The sequence below is a fragment of the Hemicordylus capensis genome, chromosome 17 (assembly GCF_027244095.1).
Source record: "Hemicordylus capensis ecotype Gifberg chromosome 17, rHemCap1.1.pri, whole genome shotgun sequence".
NCBI lineage: Eukaryota > Metazoa > Chordata > Lepidosauria > Squamata > Cordylidae > Hemicordylus > Hemicordylus capensis.
The window spans coordinates 15,217,953-15,245,605 of NC_069673.1; the positions used below are offsets into that span (position 1 = coordinate 15,217,953).

At 44.5% G+C, this 27,653-nt stretch overlaps 2 long non-coding RNA genes across 6 annotated transcripts; both read right to left on the reverse strand.

Moving 5' to 3' along the window:
- Positions 1 to 968: 968 nt before the first annotated feature.
- LOC128339084 (uncharacterized) lies at positions 969 to 9,442 on the reverse strand. Its single transcript, XR_008312831.1, has 2 exons — positions 8,711 to 9,442; positions 969 to 8,181 (listed from the first exon to the last, which is right to left on the reverse strand). It is a non-coding gene; the product is annotated as an uncharacterized LOC128339084 (long non-coding RNA).
- A 378-nt stretch (positions 9,443 to 9,820) lies between these two features.
- On the reverse strand, positions 9,821 to 26,757 carry LOC128339068 (uncharacterized). Of its 5 annotated transcripts, none has more exons than XR_008312820.1 (9): positions 25,098 to 26,757; positions 23,829 to 24,563; positions 22,570 to 23,304; positions 21,310 to 22,044; positions 20,052 to 20,786; positions 18,789 to 19,523; positions 15,011 to 18,264; positions 11,233 to 14,486; positions 9,821 to 10,708 (listed from the first exon to the last, which is right to left on the reverse strand). It is a non-coding gene; the product is annotated as an uncharacterized LOC128339068 (long non-coding RNA). The 5 variants fall into 5 exon arrangements; XR_008312818.1 differs by having other exon boundaries at positions 15,011 to 17,004; positions 17,530 to 19,523; XR_008312819.1 differs by having other exon boundaries at positions 15,011 to 15,745; positions 16,270 to 19,523.
- Positions 26,758 to 27,653: the final 896 nt, after the last annotated feature.

The following is a 27,653-nucleotide window of genomic DNA, read 5'->3' on the forward strand; positions in this document are numbered from 1 at the left end:
CTGTCCCGTCCCTGACAGCTCCCGTGCCAGGATCCCTGGTAGTGTCTGTGACTCTGGATCGAACAGGCCTCACTGGCCCAGAGCCAGAAGGGCCACAGAGTAGGCCATCTAGCCTGGCCCAGCCTTGGCTACTGGACCTGAGTGCATGGGCCAGTATGCTGCTGGCCTTGTGCTCTCTGCTCTGACCGGCATCCCAGGAGATTTAAAGGGGAGTTGTACCTGGGGCCTTCTGCGTGCAAGGCAGGGGGACCAGGGGGGATCTCGGAGGCATTGGTCGCTTGCCTAGGATCCAGACACCTGCAGGCCACGACTCGGGGAGCCAGGAAGGAGGAGGGCACCGATCCGCCAAGGCAGTCAAGGCCTTTCTGGAAAAGGAGCCCCCTGTGACAGGGTGGAGGGCTGCGGGTGAGAGGCTGACCGTGTCCCCACTGCAGCAGCGCTGGGATCTTGGGGGCTGGAGGAGAAGGTGCCGACAGGGAGCTCACTTGGCCAGGAAGAGGGGGCAGAATGCCTTGGATTCCCCAGGCAGAGCGAGGCTGGCTGGCAGCTCTGTTGGGGGGTGGGGGTCCGGGGGTGGGGGGCTGTTCTCCCATTTTGCAACTTTAAGGACGGCGGGGGGGGGGGGCTCTGAGGGATTCTGCCCCCTTTCAGGTTGGTTCTGAAGAGGGATTTCAAGCACTCCACGCCCATGCTGCTTCTCTCAGACAGGAAACAGCCAACAGGAGCTGCTGCTCTTTAACTAGTAGGCCCTCCGCTTTGCTTTTGTTTTTCAGTCCAATTCCTCCCCACCGCCCTGTGCCGGCGGCACCAACACCTGCCATGGATTGCAGTCTCTGGAGCAGCCGACGGGCCAGGAGGAGACGGCCTCTCTGGTCTTGCGTCCCGTCAGAGAGTTGCCCTCTCTCCGAAACCACAGTAGGCAGCAGCAGCTTAGCAAGGTCAGGACAGAAGAGGCTGAGATGCTGGGGTGAGAGGAGTTCTTTACTGGGACACTCGTTCCCCAGACCTTTAAAATACAATACAAAACCAAAAAGAACCCGGGTTCCACACAAACGTTTGACAGAGGTATTGAATGCACAGGATTGCTCACATAAAGAAAAAACACCCCCCCACACACACACCCCAACAACCATACAGAGGCTATAACAAGGGACGGAACTGAGCATCAGCATCACAGCCGCTCCTTCCTGGCAGGGAATCCTTTTCTTCCAGCTCTCCCCTTTCTTTGGAGGCTGCAGGGGAGAGATTACCAGCACTTCGCCCGGACTGTAGTAGGACTTCAGCTCCTGTGTCCCTACATCCAAGTTGCGACAGCATCCAACAGGTCTGCTCAGGTCTCTTGAGTGGAAAAGCTGCAAAAGGGACACATTTAAACAGAGTCATCCTCCTTATGCAGGAATAAACTCAGTCTAAAAAAGACTTAATACATACCTCTTTGACGTTAGCCATTTTTAGACAAGTCTGATTCCTTAGAATACTGATAGAGAGATTTCTCCACAAAGCGGTACCAGAGTTCTCTCTAATCTTTTTCCTCTTTGTGTGGAATGAGTTTTGTTCTGGGTGGCAGTACCCAGGCAGTGTGTGCACACGTGTATTCAGAATGCGGCCTGCCAGATTCAACCTGAGCGGGATCTAAAATTAACTGACCGGACATCAAAAAAATGTGTGAGTGCGTGCACACACACACACACAGCTTAGACGGAACACTGAGCGGTACAGACAAATCAACCTGCTGGATAAAAAGATCTGTACAAAAATAAAACCAAAAAATGGGTTTATACGTACCTCTTTGACATTAGCCATTTTGACTGTGAGCCCTTTGGGGACAGGGATCCATCTTATTAGTTTTCCATTGTTTTCTCTCTGTAAACCACTTTGGGAACTTTTGTCGAAATGCAGTATATACTTATTCATTTGTTTGTTTAACACATTACTGATTTCATGAGATCTCCTCCTGGTTGGGATTCACCACAATCTATACGGCAGTGCTTAAAAATCAACCTGCTAGGGAAAAAGAAAATCTGAAAGAAAGAACACGCGCACACACGGACTAATCATAATACCCACCTCTTTGACGTTAGCCAGTTGTGTAACTCGGAATTTCTTCCAATAGCCTCCTAGCTAGAGGTTTGCCCACAATCCACATAGCAGTAAATATAGATCAACCTGCTGGGGGGAAAGAAAATCTAAGGGCATGCTAATGTTTAACTCTTTCATCTTTTGAAATAATTCATGTATCAAAATGAAAAATAGAACATTTTTTAATATCCTTAGCACATGTGTTAAGTGTTAAATATTTGTGTTAGTTTCAAACATCACCGATTTTTCACTGAACAAATACTCACCCAAAGCAGCCATGTCATGAAATGTCCACAAAGAAAAATCCCATTTTTTTCTCCAATCCAAGTTTAGAACACTCTAAATTTATTTTTTTTAAAGGAACGACTTGGAGTAATCAATTGTTAGTCAAATACAGAACAAACATTGCCTGGACCAACATCAACAAATGCATAGCTCAGTTAAATACAGGCTGCAGTCTAGATTTCCATACAAGTCAATCGCCCTGCTTTAATACATTTTTAAAAAGAATTTGAAAACTCTCCTTTTTAAAGAAGCATGTAACACTGGTTGTAATTGGTTTCCCATTTTAATCAGTGCTTAGTTATGAAAGCTATTTTTTTGGTGTTTTTTACCTGCTGTTTTATTTCATTTTATTGCATTTAGTAGTGAGTTGTGGGTTTTTTCTGCATTTATTAGTGGGGGAGGGGGTTGCATTTAGTTGTGGTTTTCATTTAGTAGTGGGTTTTGTTGCATTTAGTAGGGTGTTTGTTTTAATAGTGGGGTTTTTGTGTGTGTGTTTTGGAATTTAGTAGTGGATGGTTTTTGGTTTTTCATTTAATAGAGGAGGTGTTTGCAAATCGCCCCGAGCAGCTCTATGTTGGATGGGAAGGAAAGAAAGAAAGAAAGAAAGAACATTCACTTAAGTTCTCTGTCTCTAAGGCATAAACCCTTCAAGACAGTCCAGAACAATCCCATCTAACCTACCTGGCAGGGCCAAAAGCAAAAGAAACTCACACTTGAAGCCTCTCGAGACTTATCTGAAAACACCACCGAAACTAGTAGCGCAGTTTTGCTTCCAGTGCTTGTGTACAGTTAGTTGCCTCTTTTTGTTCTTTCTTGAAATCTGTTGGGAAAGAACGAACAAGTTACATCATTTACTTTGGGCAACATTGCATTTTTATGTTAAGACAGGAGCAGTTTGCTAAGGATTCCACCAAAGATTTCCTGGGTAATACACTCTTCACAGTTGTTTCATTTTTATATTCTCTTGTGACAAACAGTATGTAATAAATTATTATATTCAATATTTCAGTTTTCTATATATCCTCTAGTTCCCTGATGAAGTGCCTCCTCAGAAAAGGGATCAAGATAGCGTTTGTCTTCTGCGTCACTGCTTCTTTTGCTCTTTCTTGAAATCTGTTGAGAAAGAATAAGTAATTTATTCTGAAGTTTGAACAATATTGCATTTTTCTGTAACAAGATGAGAGGTGGGCTAGATTACATCTGAGATTTCCTGGGCAATACACTTTTCACAATTGTGTCCCAACTAGAGGAAACAAATTTTTTAAAGTTCTCTGGTGAGTGCGACTTCACAAAAGAGATGGGAACAGATTGGCTTGTCTTCTGTGTTCTTGCTTCTTCTGCTCTTTCTTGAAAACTGTTGGAAGAGAAGAAGTCTTTTTTTTAAGTGTGCACAATACCACATCTCATGTGGTATCAAAACACTCTTCAAAGCTGTTTCACGTTGATTAAATGGCAAAAATCAAAGCACAATGAATACTGACAGACATCCACACAGAGTTACACAATGGAAGCCCTATTGAAATGGAGTAGCTCTTTAAAGTAACTCCTGAGGGGAACGCCATACTATTGAGGAACTTAGTCTGGTTGTCAGCCATAACTATACATATTTTGCATGTATTCTTCAGTCCTCTGCTGAAGAGCCTCATGAAAGAAAACAAGCATTGCTACAACAAGGCATGGTGTCTGTTAAATTACCTCCTAAACTCCAAGAGTTTGTTTTTTTAAAATCTTGCTTTGTTTTCTCTTTATTTGGTCCAGACTCTGTCTCTGAGCCTTAATTTCTAATTGGATAGTCTTGGCTTGTATGACACCGTCTCCTTTCGTTGTTTCTTGAAAGCTGTTGGAAGAGAACAGGTCATGCCATTCATTCTGAAATGAGAGCAATATCACATTTTGCCCAGGGAGTGCATTATAGATTCCTGGGGGGGGGGAGGGGAAGAGGAGCATTGGTCACTCACCATGAAGACTTCTTCTAGCTGCTGTTGTGGAAGACATCTCGTGTGGGTTATCATCCCAAGCTCGCTCCAGAGAGGCAGGACTATGTATGTAAATAAGCTACCAAGCCTATAAAAGCCTCAGGAGGAGAGGCTAACCCCTAATCCCTCCTGGTTTAAGTAGGCAAGCTAAGCTTCTAGAAAGGAAGAAGTACAAGCTGTAATTAATACAGTTATCAGAATAGGAAAAAAACAAGTCCCAGAAGCCTGGATGTCCCAGGTGGGTCGAGATGTCTTTTATAGGCTTGGTAGCTTATTTACATAGTCCTGCCTCTCTGGAGCGAGCTCGAGATGATAACCCACAGGAGATGTCTTCCCACAGCAGCTGAGAATATTCTTCATGGTTGTTTCATGCGTTTATGACCTTGTGACTATTAATGTATAATATATATTGAAGAAACATTTTGGGAATATATCCTTCAGTCATCTTATGAAAAACCTCATCACTAAATGCAGTGATTCAGCTAGGGATTCCGCCACTGGTCGCTTATTTATTTATTTGATTTATATACCGCCCTTCCAAAGGTGGCTCAGACTCGGTTTACATTAAAATCAAAAAAGAAAAACGGAGCATTGGTTCACTTACCGTGAAGGCTTCTTCTGGTTGCTGAGGCCTGGGACATCTCTATGGGTTCTCCATCTCAGGAGCTCCAAGGCAGGACAGAAACTAAATGGTTAAGAAAAGAAGACACGCCTACCCGAGCCTGATGGGGATAACCCCGCCCCAGTTCTTTCAGGCTGAGACAGCAGAAGAACACAGACATCAGAAACACAAGACAGGGTCAGTGCAGAGAGAAAAAAAGGCACCCAGAACAGGATGGACCCCGAACTGGTGCTGGATTAGTGCTGCGGAGATCTCGTCGGTATCAGGCCAGCGCGCCGGAATTAGCAGGGTGGGCCGAGATGTCCTCCCTGGCATCTCAGCAGCCAGAAGCAGCCTTCATGGTAAGTGAACCAATGCTCCATTCTCAGTTGCTGAGCTGCCAGGGACTTCTCCATGGGACATACCACAGCTGCCCAACTCGGCCGGGAGCGCTCTGGCCTATTGTCGAGGAAGTACCTGCTGCAAGACCCGCCTACCAAAGGAGGAACGGGCAGAAGCATCACCATCTATCTTCTAGTGCCTCGTAAAAGTAGACAGAGAGGCTCAGGGAGCAGCTCTGCATCTCTCTTCCACAGTTGCATTCGTTGAGAAGGCCGCCGAAGTTGCTGCTGCTCTTGTTGAATGTGCGAGGATGCGAGCGGGTGACCTAAGATGTTGCGCCTCATAAGCCATAACAATACAGGCCTTTAACCATCTAGCGATTGTTGCAGACGAAACAGCCATCCCCCTAGCTCGTGGGTGAAAGGAAACGAACGTGGTGCCCAACACCCTACAGGAAGCTGACCTCTTAATATAAGCCTTAAGGCAGCACCGGACATCTAGTTTGTGCCACTGTCTTTCTCTAGGGTGAGACGGTTTGGGACAAAACGAAGGAAGGAAAACGTCCTGTGAGAGGTGAGAAGTCGACGGCACTTAGGGCGTATGAATGGATCAGGGATCGGTCTCACAGAGTCTTTCAGGAAGATGCCGAATGCCTTGTTGACCAACAAAGCCCTTAACTCAGAAACGTGCCTGGCGGATGTCACCGCCACAAGGAAAGCCAACTTGAACGATAAAACTCTAATAGGAACGCTTTTAACTTTTTCAAACGGGGGAGACCGAAGGGCACGGAGGACGGTATGCAAATCCCACGTGGGGAACCGATGAGCTGTTGGTGGAGACAGCAGAGAGGCACCTGGGGTTGGGACAGGGTGATCTGAGCAGACCCACGGGATACCAGGGTAAACAAAGAAGCCGCTTGCCTCTTAAGGGTATTTGGTCATAGACCCTTCTCTAGGCCCTCCTGTAGGAATTGTAGGGGATGTCGCAAGGTCGCAGTGCCCCGGGGAATGGAGTGACGGGCCATCAAACATAAAAAGGTCCTCAAAGAATACTGGTAGATTCTCTCTGTAGACACTCTGCAGGATGCTAGCATGGTTTTTAAGTACGCTCCTAGAGTACCCGTGCTGGCCTACCAGATGCCGCTCAGTCTCCAGATGGTTAGAAGTAACCAAGGAGGGTTTGGATGGTGCACTGGGCCTTGGGAGAGAAGATCGTAATCTGTGGGTGACTCCCAAGGAGGTTATGGTGACAGATGAAGCAGTTCAGGAAACCACGGCCTCCTGGGCAAAAACGGAATAATGAGCAAGACATCAGCCCACAGTAGGCGTATCCTGCGTAGAACTCTGGCCAGAACGGAGTCGGGGGGCTGAAAAAGCAAAACAGTTTAAGTCAAAACTCAATGAAAAGCAGAATAAAATTACAATGAAAAACTAGAGCACATGAGAACTGAATATCTATAAAAGCTAGGCTAAGAACTAGGGTCTTTCAGACTCTGCAAACAGGCCTCCTGGGAAGAAAGGTTATCTCATATACCTGGAGAGTTCTTTTTCTTGGTCCACTCTGAGCCTTACCTGCCACGCTTGCCTTCTGGGAGGAGAAAATGGTCTGAAAGCACCACTCAGGAACGGAGGTCATTGAGACACATGGGCCGACTCTGTTTCTTCTTGCCAAATTTGCCACGAAGCGTTGTCGAGAGGACAGAATGGAACATGCATGTAGCGTGTTCCATTAAAGGCTGCTACCATCTGAGAGTGTATGTAGAGTTGTTGGGAGAATCAAGAAGCCTGAAGCTTCTAACACGCATGAAGCATGTTGTTCTGTTCCCTCAATGGTATAATATGCCATTCTATTGCATTGTTCAGCTAGGGATCCCCCCTGACCCCGACAGGTGATTAATATATTCATTGGATTTATATGCCGCCCTTCCAAAGGTGGCTCAGGGCGGTTTACATTTTTTTAAAAAAAATTAAAAATGTTGAACTCAAAAACTAATCAATAGTAGATAAAAATTACAATTAAAAAGTAGAGAACATCAGAACAAAATATCTTTCAAAGCTAGGCTAAGAACTAGGGCCTTTAAGGCTCTGCTGACAGGCCTCCAAGGAAGACAGGTTATCTCCTATACCTGGAGAGTTCTTTTTCTTGGTGCAGTCTGAGCCTTACCTGCCACGCTGGCCTTGTGGGAGGAGAAAATGGTCCAAAAACACCACTCGGGCACGGAGGTCATTGAGACACATGGGCCGACTCTGTTTCTTCTTGCCAGATTTGCCACGAAGCGTTGTCGAGAGGACAGAATGGAACATGCATGAAGCGTATTCCATTAAAGGCTGCCACCATCCTAGAGTGTATGTAGCCTAACAAAGAGCTGTTGGGAGGGAGAATCAAGAAGCCTGAAGCTTCTAACACGCATGAAGCGTGTTGTTCTGTTCCACGGAGGATATAATATGCCATTCTATTGCCTGCTTCATAGCGTCTATTGTCTTTCTAGTTGGATGGTCAAAGCCCGTAGTAAAGGCATTTGAACGTGAACACTCCACATGAAGGTCCTAGGGAAATGTCTGCCCATTCTGCTGCTTCTTGCCTAATCCAACTGTAGCTTGTAACATGCATGAAGCATGTCCCATGAACAGCAGTCACCACCTTAGAGGCGATGCTGCCTGCCACAGCTGCTGTTGTGTGATGTGATATGTTTGTTGTGTTCTATGTGTTTCGATTACATGTTGTGTAATGTTGTGTTGTGTGCTGCCTAGAGAACTATTCTCATTGATATTCTTGGGACAAGAAAGAAGCCTGAAGCTTCGACACAGGTCCTGGTTTGGTTTCTCATGCGGGAGGTTGGGGACTTTCAATTTCTTCTTGGCTCGTATGACGTGCTCTCCTTGCGTTCTTTCTTGGAAGCTGTTGGAAGAGAACAGGCCGTGTCATTCATTTTGAACTGAGGGCAATAGGACATTTTGCACAAGGAGTACCTAATAGATTTCCGGGGGGGGGGGGGAATTCTTCATGCTTGTCTCATGTTTATATGACCTTGTGACTATTAACGTATAATATATATCGAATAGACATTTTAGGAATACATTCTTCAGTCTTCTCATGAAAAACCTCATCACTAAATGCAGTGATTCAGCTAGGGATCCCCCCTCCCCCTGACAGGTGATTAATATATTCATTGGATTTATATGCCGCCCTTCCAAAGGTGGCTCAGGGCGGTTTACATTTTTTTTAAAAAATTAAAAATGTTGAACTCAAAAACTAATCAATAGTAGATAAAAATTACAATTAAAAAGTAGAGAACATCAGAACAAAATATCTTTCAAAGCTAGGCTGAGAACTAGGGTCTTTAAGGCTCTGCTGACAGGCCTCCAAGGAAGACAGGTTATCTCCTATACCTGGAGAGTTCTTTTTCTTGGTGCAGTCTGAGCCTTACCTGCCACGCTGGCCTTGTGAGAGGAGAAAATGGTCCGAAAGCACCACTCGGGCACGGAGGTCATTGGGACACTTGGGCCGACTCTGTTTCTTCTTGCCAGATTTGCCACGAAGCGTTGTCGAGAGGACAGAATGGAACATGCATGAAGCGTATTCCATTAAAGGCTGCCACCATCCTAGAGTGTATGTAGCCTAACAAAGAGCTGTTGGGAGGGAGAATCAAGAAGCGTGAAGCTTCTAACACGCATGAAGCGTGTTGTTCTGTTCCACGGAGGATATAATATGCCATTCTATTGCCTTCTTCATAGCATCTATTGTCTTTCTAGTTGGATGGTCAAAGCCCGTAGTAAAGGCATTTGAACGTGAACACTCCACATGAAGGTCCTAGGGAAATGTCTGCCCATTCTGCTGCTTCTTGCCTAATCCAACTGTAGCTTGTAACATGCATGAAGCATGTCCCATGAACAGCAGTCACCACCTTAGAGGCGATGCTGCCTGCCACAGCTGCTGTTGTGTGATGTGATATGTTTGTTGTGTTCTATGTGTTTCGATTACATGTTGTAGAATGTTGTGTAGTGTGCTGCCTAGAGAACTATTCTTATTGATATTCTTGGGACAATAAAGAAACCTGAAGCTTCGACACAGGTCCTGGTTTGGTTTCTCATGCGGGAGGTTGGGGACTTTCAATTTCTTCTTGGCTCATATGACGTGCTCTCCTTGCGTTCTTTCTTGGAAGCTGTTGGAAGAGAACAGGCCGTGTCATTCATTTTGAACTGAGGGCAATAGGACATTTTGCACAAGGAGTACCTAATAGATTTCCGGGGGGGGGGGGAATTCTTCATGCTTGTCTCATGTTTATATGACCTTGTGACTATTAACGTATAATATATATCGAATAGACATTTTAGGAATACATTCTTCAGTCTTCTCATGAAAAACCTCATCACTAAATGCAGTGATTCAGCTAGGGATCCCCCCTCCCCCCGAGAGGTGATTAATATATTCATTGGATTTATATGCCGCCCTTCCAAAGGTGGCTCAGGGCGGTTTACATTTTTTTAAAAAAATTAAAAATGTTGAACTCAAAAACTAATCAATAGTAGATAAAAATTACAATTAAAAAGTAGAGAACATCAGAACAAAATATCTTTCAAAGCTAGGCTGAGAACTAGGGTCTTTAAGGCTCTGCTGACAGGCCTCCAAGGAAGACAGGTTATCTCCTATACCTGGAGAGTTCTTTTTCTTGGTGCAGTCTGAGCCTTACCTGCCACGCTGGCCTTGTGGGAGGAGAAAATGGTCCGAAAGCACCACTCGGGCACGGAGGTCATTGGGACACTTGGGCCGACTCTGTTTCTTCTTGCCAGATTTGCCACGAAGCGTTGTCGAGAGGACAGAATGGAACATGCATGAAGCGTATTCCATTAAAGGCTGCCACCATCCTAGAGTGTATGTAGCCTAACAAAGAGCTGTTGGGAGGGAGAATCAAGAAGCCTGAAGCTTCTAACACGCATGAAGCGTGTTGTTCTGTTCCACGGAGGATATAATATGCCATTCTATTGCCTTCTTCATAGCGTCTATTGTCTTTCTAGTTGGATGGTCAAAGCCCGTAGTAAAGGCATTTGAACGTGAACACTGCACATGAAGGTCCTAGGGAAATGTCTGCCCATTCTGCTGCTTCTTGCCTAATCCAACTGTAGCTTGTAACATGCATGAAGCATGTCCCATGAACAGCAGTCACCACCTTAGAGGCGATGCTGCCTGCCACAGCTGCTGTTGTGTGATGTGATATGTTTGTTGTGTTCTATGTGTTTCGATTACATGTTGTGGAATATTGTGTAGTGTGCTGCCTAGAGAACTATTCTTATTGATATTCTTGGGACAATAAAGAAACCTGAAGCTTCGACACAGGTCCTGGTTTGGTTTCTCATGCGGGAGGTTGGGGACTTTCAATTTCTTCTTGGCTCGTATGACGTGCTCTCCTTGCGTTCTTTCTTGGAAGCTGTTGGAAGAGAACAGGCCGTGTCATTCATTCTGAACTGAGGGCAATAGGACATTTTGCACAAGGAGTACCTAATAGATTTCGGGGGGGGGGATTCTTCATGCTTGTCTCATGTTTATATGACCTTGTGACTATTAATGTATAATATATATCGAATAGACATTTTAGGAATACATTCTTCAGTCTTCTCATGAAAAACCTCATCACTAAATGCAGTGATTCAGCTAGGGATCCCCCCTCCCCCCGAGAGGTGATTAATATATTCATTGGATTTATATGCCGCCCTTCCAAAGGTGGCTCAGGGCGGTTTACATTTTTTAAAAAAAATTAAAAATGTTGAACTCAAAAACTAATCAATAGTAGATAAAAATTACAATTAAAAAGTAGAGAACATCAGAACAAAATATCTTTCAAAGCTAGGCTGAGAACTAGGGTCTTTAAGGCTCTGCTGACAGGCCTCCAAGGAAGACAGGTTATCTCCTATACCTGGAGAGTTCTTTTTCTTGGTGCAGTCTGAGCCTTACCTGCCACGCTGGCCTTGTGGGAGGAGAAAATGGTCCGAAAGCACCACTCGGGCACGGAGGTCATTGAGACACTTGGGCCGACTCTGTTTCTTCTTGCCAGATTTGCCACGAAGCGTTGTCGAGAGGACAGAATGGAACATGCATGAAGCGTATTCCATTAAAGGCTGCCACCATCCTAGAGTGTATGTAGCCTAACAAAGAGCTGTTGAGAGGGAGAATCAAGAAGCCTGAAGCTTCTAACACGCATGAAGCGTGTTGTTCTGTTCCACGGAGGATATAATATGCCATTCTATTGCCTGCTTCATAGCGTCTATTGTCTTTCTAGTTGGATGGTCAAAGCCCGTAGTAAAGGCATTTGAACGTGAACACTCCACATGAAGGTCCTAGGGAAATGTCTGCCCATTCTGCTGCTTCTTGCCTAATCCAACTGTAGCTTGTAACATGCATGAAGCATGTCACATGAACAGCAGTCACCACCTTAGAGGCGATGCTGCCTGCCACAGCTGCTGTTGTGTGATGTGATATGTTTGTTGTGTTCTATGTGTTTCGATTACATGTTGTGGAATGTTGTGTAGTGTGCTGCCTAGAGAACTATTCTTATTGATATTCTTGGGACAATAAAGAAACCTGAAGCTTCGACACAGGTCCTGGTTTGGTTTCTCATGCGGGAGGTTGGGGACTTTCAATTTCTTCTTGGCTCGTATGACGTGCTCTCCTTGCGTTCTTTCTTGGAAGCTGTTGGAAGAGAACAGGCCGTGTCATTCATTCTGAACTGAGGGCAATAGGACATTTTGCACAAGGAGTACCTAATAGATTTCGGGGGGGGGGGATTCTTCATGCTTGTCTCATGTTTATATGACCTTGTGACTATTAATGTATAATATATATCGAATAGACATTTTAGGAATACATTCTTCAGTCTTCTCATGAAAAACCTCATCACTAAATGCAGTGATTCAGCTAGGGATCCCCCCTCCCCCCGAGAGGTGATTAATATATTCATTGGATTTATATGCCGCCCTTCCAAAGGTGGCTCAGGGCGGTTTACATTTTTTTAAAAAAATTAAAAATGTTGAACTCAAAAACTAATCAATAGTAGATAAAAATTACAATTAAAAAGTAGAGAACATCAGAACAAAATATCTTTCAAAGCTAGGCTGAGAACTAGGGTCTTTAAGGCTCTGCTGACAGGCCTCCAAGGAAGACAGGTTATCTCCTATACCTGGAGAGTTCTTTTTCTTGGTGCAGTCTGAGCCTTACCTGCCACGCTGGCCTTGTGGGAGGAGAAAATGGTCCGAAAGCACCACTCGGGCACGGAGGTCATTGGGACACTTGGGCCGACTCTGTTTCTTCTTGCCAGATTTGCCACGAAGCGTTGTCGAGAGGACAGAATGGAACATGCATGAAGCGTATTCCATTAAAGGCTGCCACCATCCTAGAGTGTATGTAGCCTAACAAAGAGCTGTTGGGAGGGAGAATCAAGAAGAGTGAAGCTTCTAACACGCATGAAGCGTGTTGTTCTGTTCCACGGAGGATATAATATGCCATTCTATTGCCTTCTTCATAGCGTCTATTGTCTTTCTAGTTGGATGGTCAAAGCCCGTAGTAAAGGCATTTGAACGTGAACACTGCACATGAAGGTCCTAGGGAAATGTCTGCCCATTCTGCTGCTTCTTGCCTAATCCAACTGTAGCTTGTAACATGCATGAAGCATGTCCCATGAACAGCAGTCACCACCTTAGAGGCGATGCTGCCTGCCACAGCTGCTGTTGTGTGATGTGATATGTTTGTTGTGTTCTATGTGTTTCGATTACATGTTGTGGAATATTGTGTAGTGTGCTGCCTAGAGAACTATTCTTATTGATATTCTTGGGACAATAAAGAAACCTGAAGCTTCGACACAGGTCCTGGTTTGGTTTCTCATGCGGGAGGTTGGGGACTTTCAATTTCTTCTTGGCTCGTATGACGTGCTCTCCTTGCGTTCTTTCTTGGAAGCTGTTGGAAGAGAACAGGCCGTGTCATTCATTCTGAACTGAGGGCAATAGGACATTTTGCACAAGGAGTACCTAATAGATTTCGGGGGGGGGGATTCTTCATGCTTGTCTCATGTTTATATGACCTTGTGACTATTAATGTATAATATATATCGAATAGACATTTTAGGAATACATTCTTCAGTCTTCTCATGAAAAACCTCATCACTAAATGCAGTGATTCAGCTAGGGATCCCCCCTCCCCCCGAGAGGTGATTAATATATTCATTGGATTTATATGCCGCCCTTCCAAAGGTGGCTCAGGGCGGTTTACATTTTTTTAAAAAAATTAAAAATGTTGAACTCAAAAACTAATCAATAGTAGATAAAAATTACAATTAAAAAGTAGAGAACATCAGAACAAAATATCTTTCAAAGCTAGGCTGAGAACTAGGGTCTTTAAGGCTCTGCTGACAGGCCTCCAAGGAAGACAGGTTATCTCCTATACCTGGAGAGTTCTTTTTCTTGGTGCAGTCTGAGCCTTACCTGCCACGCTGGCCTTGTGGGAGGAGAAAATGGTCCGAAAGCACCACTCGGGCACGGAGGTCATTGGGACACTTGGGCCGACTCTGTTTCTTCTTGCCAGATTTGCCACGAAGCGTTGTCGAGAGGACAGAATGGAACATGCATGAAGCGTATTCCATTAAAGGCTGCCACCATCCTAGAGTGTATGTAGCCTAACAAAGAGCTGTTGGGAGGGAGAATCAAGAAGCCTGAAGCTTCTAACACGCATGAAGCGTGTTGTTCTGTTCCACGGAGGATATAATATGCCATTCTATTGCCTTCTTCATAGCGTCTATTGTCTTTCTAGTTGGATGGTCAAAGCCCGTAGTAAAGGCATTTGAACGTGAACACTGCACATGAAGGTCCTAGGGAAATGTCTGCCCATTCTGCTGCTTCTTGCCTAATCCAACTGTAGCTTGTAACATGCATGAAGCATGTCCCATGAACAGCAGTCACCACCTTAGAGGCGATGCTGCCTGCCACAGCTGCTGTTGTGTGATGTGATATGTTTGTTGTGTTCTATGTGTTTCGATTACATGTTGTGGAATATTGTGTAGTGTGCTGCCTAGAGAACTATTCTTATTGATATTCTTGGGACAATAAAGAAACCTGAAGCTTCGACACAGGTCCTGGTTTGGTTTCTCATGCGGGAGGTTGGGGACTTTCAATTTCTTCTTGGCTCGTATGACGTGCTCTCCTTGCGTTCTTTCTTGGAAGCTGTTGGAAGAGAACAGGCCGTGTCATTCATTCTGAACTGAGGGCAATAGGACATTTTGCACAAGGAGTACCTAATAGATTTCGGGGGGGGGGATTCTTCATGCTTGTCTCATGTTTATATGACCTTGTGACTATTAATGTATAATATATATCGAATAGACATTTTAGGAATACATTCTTCAGTCTTCTCATGAAAAACCTCATCACTAAATGCAGTGATTCAGCTAGGGATCCCCCCTCCCCCCGAGAGGTGATTAATATATTCATTGGATTTATATGCCGCCCTTCCAAAGGTGGCTCAGGGCGGTTTACATTTTTTAAAAAAAATTAAAAATGTTGAACTCAAAAACTAATCAATAGTAGATAAAAATTACAATTAAAAAGTAGAGAACATCAGAACAAAATATCTTTCAAAGCTAGGCTGAGAACTAGGGTCTTTAAGGCTCTGCTGACAGGCCTCCAAGGAAGACAGGTTATCTCCTATACCTGGAGAGTTCTTTTTCTTGGTGCAGTCTGAGCCTTACCTGCCACGCTGGCCTTGTGGGAGGAGAAAATGGTCCGAAAGCACCACTCGGGCACGGAGGTCATTGAGACACTTGGGCCGACTCTGTTTCTTCTTGCCAGATTTGCCACGAAGCGTTGTCGAGAGGACAGAATGGAACATGCATGAAGCGTATTCCATTAAAGGCTGCCACCATCCTAGAGTGTATGTAGCCTAACAAAGAGCTGTTGAGAGGGAGAATCAAGAAGCCTGAAGCTTCTAACACGCATGAAGCGTGTTGTTCTGTTCCACGGAGGATATAATATGCCATTCTATTGCCTTCTTCATAGCGTCTATTGTCTTTCTAGTTGGATGGTCAAAGCCCGTAGTAAAGGCATTTGAACGTGAACACTCCACATGAAGGTCCTAGGGAAATGTCTGCCCATTCTGCTGCTTCTTGCCTAATCCAACTGTAGCTTGTAACATGCATGAAGCATGTCACATGAACAGCAGTCACCACCTTAGAGGCGATGCTGCCTGCCACAGCTGCTGTTGTGTGATGTGATATGTTTGTTGTGTTCTATGTGTTTCGATTACATGTTGTGGAATGTTGTGTAGTGTGCTGCCTAGAGAACTATTCTTATTGATATTCTTGGGACAATAAAGAAACCTGAAGCTTCGACACAGGTCCTGGTTTGGTTTCTCATGCGGGAGGTTGGGGACTTTCAATTTCTTCTTGGCTCGTATGACGTGCTCTCCTTGCGTTCTTTCTTGGAAGCTGTTGGAAGAGAACAGGCCGTGTCATTCATTCTGAACTGAGGGCAATAGGACATTTTGCACAAGGAGTACCTAATAGATTTCGGGGGGGGGGATTCTTCATGCTTGTCTCATGTTTATATGACCTTGTGACTATTAATGTATAATATATATCGAATAGACATTTTAGGAATACATTCTTCAGTCTTCTCATGAAAAACCTCATCACTAAATGCAGTGATTCAGCTAGGGATCCCCCCTCCCCCCGAGAGGTGATTAATATATTCATTGGATTTATATGCCGCCCTTCCAAAGGTGGCTCAGGGCGGTTTACATTTTTTTAAAAAAATTAAAAATGTTGAACTCAAAAACTAATCAATAGTAGATAAAAATTACAATTAAAAAGTAGAGAACATCAGAACAAAATATCTTTCAAAGCTAGGCTGAGAACTAGGGTCTTTAAGGCTCTGCTGACAGGCCTCCAAGGAAGACAGGTTATCTCCTATACCTGGAGAGTTCTTTTTCTTGGTGCAGTCTGAGCCTTACCTGCCACGCTGGCCTTGTGGGAGGAGAAAATGGTCCGAAAGCACCACTCGGGCACGGAGGTCATTGGGACACTTGGGCCGACTCTGTTTCTTCTTGCCAGATTTGCCACGAAGCGTTGTCGAGAGGACAGAATGGAACATGCATGAAGCGTATTCCATTAAAGGCTGCCACCATCCTAGAGTGTATGTAGCCTAACAAAGAGCTGTTGGGAGGGAGAATCAAGAAGAGTGAAGCTTCTAACACGCATGAAGCGTGTTGTTCTGTTCCACGGAGGATATAATATGCCATTCTATTGCCTTCTTCATAGCGTCTATTGTCTTTCTAGTTGGATGGTCAAAGCCCGTAGTAAAGGCATTTGAACGTGAACACTGCACATGAAGGTCCTAGGGAAATGTCTGCCCATTCTGCTGCTTCTTGCCTAATCCAACTGTAGCTTGTAACATGCATGAAGCATGTCCCATGAACAGCAGTCACCACCTTAGAGGCGATGCTGCCTGCCACAGCTGCTGTTGTGTGATGTGATATGTTTGTTGTGTTCTATGTGTTTCGATTACATGTTGTGGAATATTGTGTAGTGTGCTGCCTAGAGAACTATTCTTATTGATATTCTTGGGACAATAAAGAAACCTGAAGCTTCGACACAGGTCCTGGTTTGGTTTCTCATGCGGGAGGTTGGGGACTTTCAATTTCTTCTTGGCTCGTATGACGTGCTCTCCTTGCGTTCTTTCTTGGAAGCTGTTGGAAGAGAACAGGCCGTGTCATTCATTCTGAACTGAGGGCAATAGGACATTTTGCACAAGGAGTACCTAATAGATTTCGGGGGGGGGGGATTCTTCATGCTTGTCTCATGTTTATATGACCTTGTGACTATTAATGTATAATATATATCGAATAGACATTTTAGGAATACATTCTTCAGTCTTCTCATGAAAAACCTCATCACTAAATGCAGTGATTCAGCTAGGGATCCCCCCTCCCCCCGAGAGGTGATTAATATATTCATTGGATTTATATGCCGCCCTTCCAAAGGTGGCTCAGGGCGGTTTACATTTTTTTAAAAAAATTAAAAATGTTGAACTCAAAAACTAATCAATAGTAGATAAAAATTACAATTAAAAAGTAGAGAACATCAGAACAAAATATCTTTCAAAGCTAGGCTGAGAACTAGGGTCTTTAAGGCTCTGCTGACAGGCCTCCAAGGAAGACAGGTTATCTCCTATACCTGGAGAGTTCTTTTTCTTGGTGCAGTCTGAGCCTTACCTGCCACGCTGGCCTTGTGGGAGGAGAAAATGGTCCGAAAGCACCACTCGGGCACGGAGGTCATTGAGACACTTGGGCTGACTCTGTTTCTTCTTGCCAGATTTGCCACGAAGCGTTGTCGAGAGGACAGAATGGAACATGCATGAAGCGTATTCCATTAAAGGCTGCCACCATCCTAGAGTGTATGTAGCCTAACAAAGAGCTGTTGGGAGGGAGAATCAAGAAGCCTGAAGCTTCTAACACGCATGAAGCGTGTTGTTCTGTTCCACGGAGGATATAATATGCCATTCTATTGCCTTCTTCATAGCGTCTATTGTCTTTCTAGTTGGATGGTCAAAGCCCGTAGTAAAGGCATTTGAACGTGAACACTCCACATGAAGGTCCTAGGGAAATGTCTGCCCATTCTGCTGCTTCTTGCCTAATCCAACTGTAGCTTGTAACATGCATGAAGCATGTCACATGAACAGCAGTCACCACCTTAGAGGCGATGCTGCCTGCCACAGCTGCTGTTGTGTGATGTGATATGTTTGTTGTGTTCTATGTGTTTCGATTACATGTTGTGGAATGTTGTGTAGTGTGCTGCCTAGAGAACTATTCTTATTGATATTCTTGGGACAATAAAGAAACCTGAAGCTTCGACACAGGTCCTGGTTTGGTTTCTCATGCGGGAGGTTGGGGACTTTCAATTTCTTCTTGGCTCGTATGACGTGCTCTCCTTGCGTTCTTTCTTGGAAGCTGTTGGAAGAGAACAGGCCGTGTCATTCATTCTGAACTGAGGGCAATAGGACATTTTGCACAAGGAGTACCTAATAGATTTCGGGGGGGGGGATTCTTCATGCTTGTCTCATGTTTATATGACCTTGTGACTATTAATGTATAATATATATCGAATAGACATTTTAGGAATACATTCTTCAGTCTTCTCATGAAAAACCTCATCACTAAATGCAGTGATTCAGCTAGGGATCCCCCCTCCCCCCGAGAGGTGATTAATATATTCATTGGATTTATATGCCGCCCTTCCAAAGGTGGCTCAGGGCGGTTTACATTTTTTAAAAAAAATTAAAAATGTTGAACTCAAAAACTAATCAATAGTAGATAAAAATTACAATTAAAAAGTAGAGAACATCAGAACAAAATATCTTTCAAAGCTAGGCTAAGAATTAGGGCCTTTAAGGCTCTGCTGACAGGCCTCCAAGGAAGACAGGTTATCTCCTATACCTGGAGAGTTCTTTTTCTTGGTGCAGTCTGAGCCTTACCTGCCACGCTGGCCTTGTGGGAGGAGAAAATGGTCCGAAAGCACCACTCGGGCACGGAGGTCATTGAGACACTTGGGCCGACTCTGTTTCTTCTTGCCAGATTTGCCACGAAGCGTTGTCGAGAGGACAGAATGGAACATGCATGAAGCGTATTCCATTAAAGGCTGCCACCATCCTAGAGTGTATGTAGCCTAACAAAGAGCTGTTGGGAGGGAGAATCAAGAAGCCTGAAGCTTCTAACACGCATGAAGCGTGTTGTTCTGTTCCACGGAGGATATAATATGCCATTCTATTGCCTTCTTCATAGCGTCTATTGTCTTTCTAGTTGGATGGTCAAAGCCCGTAATAAAGGCATTTGAACGTGAACACTGCACATGAAGGTCCTAGGGAAATGTCTGCCCATTCTGCTGCTTCTTGCCTAATCCAACTGTAGCTTGTAACATGCATGAAGCATGTCCCATGAACAGCAGTCACCACCTTAGAGGCGATGCTGCCTGCCACAGCTGCTGTTGTGTGATGTGATATGTTTGTTGTGTTCTATGTGTTTCGATTACATGTTGTGGAATGTTGTGTAGTGTGCTGCCTAGAGAACTATTCTTATTGATATTCTTGGGACAATAAAGAAACCTGAAGCTTCGACACAGGTCCTGGTTTGGTTTCTCATGCGGGAGGTTGGGGACTTTCAATTTCTTCTTGGCTCGTATGACGTGCTCTCCTTGCGTTCTTTCTTGGAAGCTGTTGGAAGAGAACAGGCCGTGTCATTCATTTTGAACTGAGGGCAATAGGACATTTTGCACAAGGAGTACCTAATAGATTTCCGGGGGGGGGGGGAATTCTTCATGCTTGTCTCATGTTTATATGACCTTGTGACTATTAACGTATAATATATATCAAATAGACATTTTAGGAATACATTCTTCAGTCTTCTCATGAAAAACCTCATCACTAAATGCAGTGATTCAGCTAGGGATCCCCCCTCCCCCCGAGAGGTGATTAATATATTCATTGGATTTATATGCCGCCCTTCCAAAGGTGGCTCAGAGCGGTTTACATTTTTTTAAAAAAATTAAAAATGTTGAACTCAAAAACTAATCAATAGTAGATAAAAATTACAATTAAAAAGTAGAGAACATCAGAACAAAATATCTTTCAAAGCTAGGCTAAGAACTAGGGTCTTTAAGGCTCTGCTGACAGGCCTCCAAGGAAGACAGGTTATCTCCTATACCTGGAGAGTTCTTTTTCTTGGTGCAGTCTGAGCCTTACCTGCCACGCTGGCCTTGTGGGAGGAGAAAATGGTCCGAAAGCACCACTCGGGCACGGAGGTCATTGAGACACTTGGGCCGACTCTGTTTCTTCTTGCCAGATTTGCCACGAAGCGTTGTCGAGAGGACAGAATGGAACATGCATGAAGCGTATTCCATTAAAGGCTGCCACCATCCTAGAGTGTATGTAGCCTAACAAAGAGCTGTTGGGAGGGAGAATCAAGAAGCCTGAAGCTTCTAACACGCATGAAGCGTGTTGTTCTGTTCCACGGAGGATATAATATGCCATTCTATTGCCTTCTTCATAGCGTCTATTGTCTTTCTAGTTGGATGGTCAAAGCCCGTAATAAAGGCATTTGAACGTGAACACTGCACATGAAGGTCCTAGGGAAATGTCTGCCCATTCTGCTGCTTCTTGCCTAATCCAACTGTAGCTTGTAACATGCATGAAGCATGTCCCATGAACAGCAGTCACCACCTTAGAGGCGATGCTGCCTGCCACAGCTGCTGTTGTGTGATGTGATATGTTTGTTGTGTTCTATGTGTTTCGATTACATGTTGTGTAATGTTGTGTTGTGTGCTGCCTAGAGAACTATTCTCATTGATATTCTTGGGACAAGAAAGAAGCCTGAAGCTTCGACACAGGCCCTGGTTTGGTTTCTCATGCGGGAGGTTGGGGACTTTCAATTTCTTCTTGGCTCGTATGACGTGCTCTCCTTGCGTTCTTTCTTGGAAGCTGTTGGAAGAGAACAGGCCGTGTCATTCATTTTGAACTGAGGGTAATAGGACATTTTGCACAAGGAGTACCTAATAGATTTCGGGGGGGGGGATTCTTCATGCTTGTCTCATGTTTATATGACCTTGTGACTATTAATGTATAATATATATCGAATAGACATTTTAGGAATACATTCTTCAGTCCTCTCATGAAGAACCTCATCACTAAATGCAGTGATTCAGCTAGGGATCCCCCCTCCCCCCGAGAGGTGATTAATATATTCATTGGATTTATATGCCGCCCTTCCAAAGGTGGCTCAGGGCGGTTTACATTTTTTTTAAAAAATTAAAAATGTTGAACTCAAAAACTAATCAATAGTAGATAAAAATTACAATTAAAAAGTAGAGAACATCAGAACAAAATATCTTTCAAAGCTAGGCTGAGAACTAGGGTTTTAAGGCTCTGCTGACAGGCCTCCAAGGAAGACAGGTTATCTCCTATACCTGGAGAGTTCTTTTTCTTGGTGCAGTCTGAGCCTTACCTGCCACGCTGGCCTTGTGGGAGGAGAAAATGGTCCGAAAGCACCACTCGGGCACGGAGGTCATTGAGACACTTGGGCCGACTCTGTTTCTTCTTGCCAGATTTGCCACGAAGCGTTGTCGAGAGGACAGAATGGAACATGCATGAAGCGTATTCCATTAAAGGCTGCCACCATCCTAGAGTGTATGTAGCCTAACAAAGAGCTGTTGGGAGGGAGAATCAAGAAGCCTGAAGCTTCTAACACGCATGAAGCGTGTTGTTCTGTTCCACGGAGGATATAATATGCCATTCTATTGCCTTCTTCATAGCGTCTATTGTCTTTCTAATTGGATGGTCAAAGCCCGTAATAAAGGCATTTGAACGTGAACACTGCACATGAAGGTCCTAGGGAAATGTCTGCCCATTCTGCCGCTTCTTGCCTAATCCAACTGTAGCTTGTAACATGCATGAAGCATGTCCCATGAACAGCAGTCACCACCTTAGAGGCGATGCTGCCTGCCACAGCTGCTGTTGTGTGATGTGATATGTTTGTTGTGTTCTATGTGTTTCGATTACATGTTGTGTAATGTTGTGTTGTGTGCTGCCTAGAGAACTATTCTCATTGATATTCTTGGGACAAGAAAGAAGCCTGAAGCTTCGACACAGGCCCTGGTTTGGTTTCTCATGCGGGAGGTTGGGGACTTTCAATTTCTTCTTGGCTCGTATGACGTGCTCTCCTTGCGTTCTTTCTTGGAAGCTGTTGGAAGAGAACAGGCCGTGTCATTCATTTTGAACTGAGGGCAATAGGACATTTTGCACAAGGAGTACCTAATAGATTTCGGGGGGGGGGGATTCTTCATGCTTGTCTCATGTTTATATGACCTTGTGACTATTAATGTATAATATATATCGAATAGACATTTTAGGAATACATTCTTCAGTCCTCTCATGAAGAACCTCATCACTAAATGCAGTGATTCAGCTAGGGATCCCCCCTCCCCCTGACAGGTGATTAATATATTCATTGGATTTATATGCCGCCCTTCCAAAGGTGGCTCAGGGCGGTTTACATTTTTTTTAAAAAATTAAAAATGTTGAACTCAAAAACTAATCAATAGTAGATAAAAATTACAATTAAAAAGTAGAGAACATCAGAACAAAATATCTTTCAAAGCTAGGCTGAGAACTAGGGTCTTTAAGGCTCTGCTGACAGGCCTCCAAGGAAGACAGGTTATCTCCTATACCTGGAGAGTTCTTTTTCTTGGTGCAGTCTGAGCCTTACCTGCCACGCTGGCCTTGTGGGAAGAGAAAATGGTCCGAAAGCACCACTCGGGCACGGAGGTCATTGAGACACTTGGGCCGACTCTGTTTCTTCTTGCCAGATTTGCCACGAAGCGTTGTCGAGAGGACAGAATGGAACATGCATGAAGCGTATTCCATTAAAGGCTGCCACCATCCTAGAGTGTATGTAGCCTAACAAAGAGCTGTTGGGAGGGAGAATCAAGAAGCCTGAAGCTTCTAACACGCATGAAGCGTGTTGTTCTGTTCCACGGAGGATATAATATGCCATTCTATTGCCTGCTTCATAGCGTCTATTGTCTTTCTAGTTGGATGGTCAAAGCCCGTAGTAAAGGCATTTGAACGTGAACACTCCACATGAAGGTCCTAGGGAAATGTCTGCCCATTCTGCTGCTTCTTGCCTAATCCAACTGTAGCTTGTAACATGCATGAAGCATGTCCCATGAACAGCAGTCACCACCTTAGAGGCGATGCTGCCTGCCACAGCTGCTGTTGTGTGATGTGATATGTTTGTTGTGTTCTATGTGTTTCGATTACATGTTGTGGAATGTTGTGTTGTGTGCTGCCTAGAGAACTATTCTTATTGATATTCTTGGGACAATAAAGAAACCTGAAGCTTCGACACAGGTCCTGGTTTGGTTTCTCATGCGGGAGGTTGGGGACTTTCAATTTCTTCTTGGCTCGTATGACGTGCTCTCCTTGCGTTCTTTCTTGGAAGCTGTTGGAAGAGAACAGGCCGTGTCATTCATTCTGAACTGAGGGCAATAGGACATTTTGCACAAGGAGTACCTAATAGATTTCGGGGGGGGGGATTCTTCATGCTTGTCTCATGTTTATATGACCTTGTGACTATTAATGTATAATATATATCAAATAGACATTTTAGGAATACATTCTTCAGTCTTCTCATGAAGAACCTCATCACTAAATGCAGTGATTCAGCTAGGGATCCCCCCTGACCCCGCCAGGTGATTAATATATTCATTGGATTTATATGCCACCCTTCCAAAGGTGGCTCAGGGCGGTTTACATTTTTTAAAATAATTAAAAATGTTGAAATCAAAAACTAATCAATAGTAGGCAAAAAATGACAATTAAAAAGTAGAGGACACCAGAACGAAATATCTTTCAAAGCTAGGCTGAGAACTAGGGTCTTTCAGGCTCTGCTGCCAGGCCTCCAAGGAAGACAGGTTATCTCCTATACCTGGAGTGTTCTTTTTGTTGCTGCACTCTGAGCCTTACCTGCCACGCTGGCCTTGTGGGAGGAGAAAATGGTCCGAAAGCACCGCTCGGGCACGGAGGTCATTGAGACACATGGGCCGACTCTGTTTCTTCTTGCCAGATTTGCCACGAAGCGTTGTCGAGAGGACAGAATGGAACATGCATGAAGCGTATTCCATTAAAGGCTGCCACCATCCTAGAGTGTATGTAGCCTAACAAAGAGCTGTTGGGAGGGAGAATCAAGAAGCGTGAAGCTTCTAACACGCATGAAGCATGTTGTTCTGTTCCACGGAGGATATAATATGCCATTCTATTGCGTTGTTCATAGCGTCTATTGTCTTTCTAGTTGGATGGTCAAAGCCCGTAATAAAGGCATTTGAACGTGAACACTGCACATGAAGGTCCTAGGGAAATGTCTGCCCATTCTGCCGCTTCTTGCCTAATCCAACTGTAGCTTGTAACATGCATGAAGCATGTCCCATGAACAGCAGTCACCACCTTAGAGGCGATGCTGCCTGCCACAGCTGCTGTTGTGTGATGTGATATGTTTGTTGTGTTCTATGTGTTTCGATTACATGTTGTGTAATGTTGTGTTGTGTGCTGCCTAGAGAACTATTCTCATTGATATTCTTGGGACAATAAAGAAACCTGAAGCTTCGACACAGGTCCTGGTTTGGTTTCTCATGCGGGAGGTTGGGGACTTTCAATTTCTTCTTGGCTCGTATGACGTGCTCTCCTTGCGTTCTTTCTTGGAAGCTGTTGGAAGAGAACAGGCCGTGTCATTCATTTTGAACTGAGGGCAATAGGACATTTTGCACAAGGAGTACCTAATAGATTTCGGGGGGGGGGGTGGATTCTTCATACTTGTCTCATGTTTATATGACCTTGTGACTATTAATGTATAATATATTTCGAATAGACATTTTAGGAATACATTCTTCAGTCTTCTCATGAAAAACCTCATCACTAAATGCAGTGATTCAGCTAGGGATCCCCCCTCCCCCCGAGAGGTGATTAATATATTCATTGGATTTATATGCCGCCCTTCCAAAGGTGGCTCAGGGCAGTTTACATTTTTTTAAAAAATTAAAAATGTTGAAATCAAAAACTGATCAATAATAGATTAAAATGGCAATTAAAAAGTAGAGGACACCAGAACGAAATATATTTAAAAGCTAGGCTGAGAACTAGGGTCTTTAAGTCTCTGCTTACAGGCCTCCAAGGAAGACAGGTTTATCTCCTCTCCCTAGAGTTTTTTGTTGGTCCATTCTGTGTGTCTCTGATCCTTACCTGCCACACTGGCCTTCTGGGAGGAAAAATGATCCGAAAGCACCACTCAGGCACGGAGGTCATTGACACATGGGCCGACTCTGTTTCTTCTTGACAAATTTGCCACGTAGCGTTGTCGAGAGGAGAGAATGGAACACGCATTATCATCATTATTATTAAATTGATATCCCGCTCTTCCTCCAAGGAGCCCAGAGCAGTGTACTACATACTTAAGTTTCTCTTTCACAACAACCCTGTGTCTAGGCTGAGGGAGAAATGACTGGCCCAGAGTCACCCAGAAAGTATCATGGCTGATTGGGGATTTGAACTCAGGTCTCCCCGGTCATAGTCCAGCACTCTAACTACTACACCACACTAGCATATTCCATTAAAGGCTGCCACCATCTTAGAGTGTATGTAGAGTTGTCTGGAGAATCAAGAAGCCTGAAGCTTCTAACATGCATGAAGCATGTTGTTCTGTTCCATCAATTGTATAATATACAATTATACTGCATTGTGTTTATTGTCTTTCTAATTTCCTGCTCAGAGCCAGCATTTTAAGAAGCCTGGAGCTTCTAACATGCATGAAGCATGTTCCATACATGCCTGCTGCAAAACTGGAGACTATGTTGCCTCAGAAAGGTGTTGCAAATATCTAGAAGCCTCAAGCTTCTAAAGCGCATGGAGGGTGTTCCATACAAGCCAGCCACTATGTTAGGAATTATGCTGCCTTACACAACTGTCAGGAGAATTTAAAAAAACTCAGTCACACCCAGTTTTCTCAGACTAAATTGGCCAGTCTGTAGTTACACAGCCCCTGGCCTCATGGAATTCTCTGCTGCAGCCCCTGTGCCGTTGCGCTCAGAAGTCCGGCCTTGTGCTGTCCACATTTATAGCATTTGTATGCAGAGAGAAAGAACGCTCTAATAGTGGACAGGTTTTCACCGTGATGCAGAAGACTGTGGCGCCCCAGTGTTCTGAGGACGGGGAGAATCTGTCGCGTTTTGCCCTCTGCAGACAAAATGCTATAAATGTGGGCAGTGAGGTGGCCGGGCTTCTGTACACGTCAGCACGGCTGCAGCATCCTCAGAGGGGGTTTGTTTGAGTTCTTTTGGCAGGATGAAGCCCAAGCAGAGAGATGAACTCCCCACTCAGAAACTCCACTTCCCCTCAGAAACTAGTTTTTGGAATGGGTCTTGAAGACCATATTCCTGCCATTCTCCAACAAAGAATTTCTTTAAAGCAATATCCTAGCAGAGTAGCATGGCTTAAGTGGTTTCCTCCTTTTCCTGAGGCAGATTGACAATTATTATTCTGGTGAGGTAAAGACCAAAGCCGAGCATAGAGCCCTTCCTTGCAGTGTGTCTTGAAGACAGCCTCCCCTCAGAGATTATCTATAAATCATCCTCCTTCTGGTGAGGTAAAGCCCAAGGCTGAGCATAGAGCCCTTCCTTGCAGTGTGTCTTGAAGACAGCCTCCCCTCAGAGATGAATTCTCAATTATCCTCCTTCTGGTGAGGTAAAAAGCCCAAGGCTCTGCATAGAGCCCTTCCTTGAAGTGTGTCTTGAAGACAGCCTCCTCTCAGAGATTATCTATAAATTATCCTCCTTCTGGTGAGGTAAAAAGCCCAAGGCTCTGCATAGAGCCCTTCCTTGAAGTGTGTCTTGAAGACAGCCTCCCCTCAGAGATTATCTATAAATTATCCTCCTTCTGGTGAGGTAAAGCCCAAGGCTCTGCATAGAGCCCTTCCTTGAAGTGTGTCTTGAAGACAGCCTCCCCTCAGAGATGAATTCTCAATTATCCTCCTTCTGGTGAGGTAAAAAGCCCAAGGCTCTGCATAGAGCCCTTCCTTGAAGTGTGTCTTGAAGACAGCCTCCCCTCAGACATTATCTATAAATTATCCTCCTTCTGGTGAGGTAAAGCCCAAGGCTCTGCATAGAGCCCTTCCTTGAAGTGTGTCTTGAAGACAGCCTCCCCTCAGAGATGAATTCTCAATTATCCTCCTTCTGGTGAGGTAAAAAGCCCAAGGCTCTGCATAGAGCCCTTCCTTGAAGTGTGTCTTGAAGACAGCCTCCTCTCAGAGATTATCTATAAATTATCCTCCTTCTGGTGAGGTAAAAAGCCCAAGGCTCTGCATAGAGCCCTTCCTTGAAGTGTGTCTTGAAGACAGCTTCCCCTCAGAGATGAATTCTCAATTATCCTCCTTCTGGTGAGGTAAAAAGCCCAAGGCTCTGCATAGAGCCCTTCCTTGAAGTGTGTCTTGAAGACAGCCTCCCCTCAGAGATTATCTATAAATTATCCTCCTTCTGGTGAGGTAAAAAGCCCAAGGCTCTGCATAGAGCCCTTCCTTGAAGTGTGTCTTGAAGACAGCCTCCCCTCAGAAATTATGTCTCAATTATCCTCCTTCTGGTGAGGTAAAGCCCAGGGCTGAACATAGAGCCCTTCCTTGAAGTGTGTCTTGAAGACAGCCTCCCCTCAGAGATGAATTCTCAATTATCCTCCTTCTGGTGAGGTAAAAAGCCCAAGGCTCTGCATAGAGCCCTTCCTTGAAGAGTGTCTTGAAGACAGCCTCCCCTC